The 2,752-nt window shown below is 48.4% G+C and overlaps 1 protein-coding gene across 4 annotated transcripts in view; it reads left to right on the plus strand.

The window, feature by feature from the left end:
* The first annotated feature begins 291 nt into the window (after nt 1-291).
* C10H12orf42 (chromosome 10 C12orf42 homolog) overlaps nt 292-2,752 on the plus strand; it is a 157,876-nt gene continuing 155,415 nt past the window's right edge. For 3 of the 4 annotated variants that reach the window (XM_021174793.2, XM_021174791.2, XM_021174795.2), the window contains exon 1: nt 292-409. The gene's annotated coding sequence lies outside the window, so the exon portion shown is untranslated. Of the gene's footprint in view, nt 410-651; nt 693-2,752 lie in introns of those variants that run through there. The other variant, XM_021174792.1, reaches the window with a different exon arrangement.

The following is a 2,752-nucleotide window of genomic DNA, read 5'->3' on the forward strand; positions in this document are numbered from 1 at the left end:
CTGGGGACTTCAGTAAAAAATAAAATCCCTCCATAACCCCTAGAACTACCTCCTTTGTGAAAAACCAACTTGTTAACAAAAGATAATCAAGTAACGCTCATCTTTTTAAGCTGAAGGCTTGTCCAGGGCTTGGGGCTGGGTGGTAGAGCAGATTCGGAGAAGAGATGTATGTGGTCACTGTCTTTGACTTTGGTTACAGGGCGGGGCAGGGTCCACTTGCGATGCTGGTCCCATTGTGGTTGCCGGGAGACTGAGGGGCTCTCGGAACGGTGCCCGGAGGTGTCCATAAGGGTTGGGCAGTGTGGGGCCAACTCGTTTGGAAGGCAGCGGCGGGCACAGGATAGGGCTTCTGCAGCTGCAGGTAGACAGGCAGAAGACAAGTCGTGGGTCTTGTCTTGTCACAGAGGAGGTAGGTTGCTTTGAAGAGAATCCCGAGCTTTTGGCTTCTATAGACTCCAGCCACCTCTGGTAGGGGTGGCTCTCGGGAGGGGCCGTGGGGCTGCGAGCAGCAGAGCCTGATCGCTCCTGGTGGTCGTCACCCCGCCCCCCTCCATCCGGCTTGACCAGTCTCAGAGTGGAGGAGGACAGAACTGTGCCCAGCCCCCGCCCCTACAGCCAGTACCCACACCAAGACGCACACGCTCCTTAATCTCCCCGCCCTCGGTTGCCCGGGCGACAGCCCAGACGAGCAGGTGATGCATTGACAGCGAGCAGATGGTCCCCCGTGGAGGCGAGCGCGGCCCACAAAGCGTCCAGCGCCGCGATCCCACTGCGCCGCCCCCGCCCCGTGGCCCGCGCTGCCCGCATGCTAATAGGGGTCGGGGGAGGGGCCTGGGGAGGGGCCGTGCGCCCTGGGCACGCCCCTTTGCTCTTTGCAGTGACTTCACCTCATTCCCCCCGCCCCACCCCCCCATGCCCTCTCCAAATCCTCCCTGCTTCTGAAGGGTTCTCCCACCTCACACCCAGCACGCTTCATCTCTCCGAACTCTCCCCGAGTGGATCAAGGCTGACACCCTCCCTCTTTTGCCTTGCTCCTGTTCAGTAGTAGCAGGCCCTACCTTTGCTCCCTACTGGCATTTCATGGTTGATCTGGGAAGACTAGAGGAATGGGTTTACCACAGCCCAGCATTGATCCCTGCTTCTAGAACTGACATTGGAATGGTAAAATGTGTAAAGACACCCTCCCCGGACCCGCCCCCATGCCCACCCCCCTCCACCCGCTATCATCAATGCTTCAGGGCCTTTCAGGCTGCTGCTTCTTCGGACTTTCCTTTCTGGAAGGGCAAAAATAAATCACTCTCTGGCGACTACTGTGCTGCCCCTCCTGGGAAGCCCTCCCATTCACCCACCCTCCTCCCATTCATTGGACACACACACCCCCCTCTGTACCCTATTCACCGCTGTGTGGCAAATTGAGACTATCTTATAGTAAGGCCATGAAAACTGCTAGAGAGTATTCACAATTTTAATACTAACTTCATAGCTGTCACATAAATTCATTGCCAGGTCTACTCTATAATGGCCACGAAATAACTAAGAAAAGGGAGGGGGAGTCCGATGACAGTACCACGGCATCTTTCTTTGATTTGCAGGTGCTTACCCCCCTCCTTTAAACCATTACTACAGTAACTGTAGATAGCTTTCTTTTTCTTTTTTTTTTTAAACTGTCACACGGAGTGCTTTAAAAAAGCCATCCTTCTCCTTTTTATTTTACAGTAGATAAAAAATGCCAAATGCCAATAAAAGCTTTAAAAAAAAAAGCAACAGAAAAAGAAAGAGAAAGAGAGACTAGTGAATAAAGTTGGGACAATATGGGTCACAGAGCTGTCGAAACTAATGTCATAGTGCGGCTGTTGGGCAGGCGTACAGAAAACTTCTTGTTTCTTGATTTTTATGGAGATTTGGTGTGTGGCATGAAGCGCTCTCTGAACAGGTTTAGAACAAGTGGGAAAGAAAAAAAAACTCTTAATAAACTCCCCTCTGATGGTCTTTCTGCCCACAAACACCTGTGATTTACAAAGAGGCATTTTGGAGGACAAAGAGAGGCCAAGAGGGCCAGGCCATTGTTAGAAAACGATGCTTCATGTAGCCAAGGCTGTATGAGAGAGTTGTTTTATTTTAAAACACGTCTTAGATCCTTGCTATACACACTTACAACCAGAAAAAAAAAGCGATTCTTCTGAGGGCTCTTAATGACTTTTTCAAATGCTTTTTACTCAATTTGAGCCAGTGTTTTTGCCACATTCTTAAACCAGTGGACTTCACTAGAATTCAAACATAGTCAATTTATACAAACCTCCTAGATAGGAGAATTAATAATAATTACTTAATATTTAGAAAAAAGAGATTAGGATGTTCATTCACTTAAAGGACATATACCATTTGCATTTATTTGAAAAATTGTGAGATTGTGTTTCTTTCTCTTGGAATGCTATGTTTATCTTTTTTATGTTTATCTTTATCTTCTTTGTTTTCTTTCTTTCTTTTCCTTTTCTTTTCTTTTCTCCTTTCTTTCTTTCTTTCTTTCTTTCTTTCTTTCTTTCTTTCTTTCTTTCTTTCTTTTTCTTTTTTTTCCTATTTTTGAGACAAGGTTACTCTATGTAGCCCCAGTTGTCCTGGAACTTGTCATATAGAACAGGCTGGTCTTGAACTCGCAGAGATGTCTCTGCCTCTGCCTCTGCCTCTGCCTCTGCCTCTGCCTCTGCCTCTGCCTCTGCCTCTGCCTCTGCCTCTGCCTCTGCCTCTGCCTCTG

The sequence above is a fragment of the Mus caroli genome, chromosome 10, assembly GCF_900094665.2.
Source record: "Mus caroli chromosome 10, CAROLI_EIJ_v1.1, whole genome shotgun sequence".
NCBI lineage: Eukaryota > Metazoa > Chordata > Mammalia > Rodentia > Muridae > Mus > Mus caroli.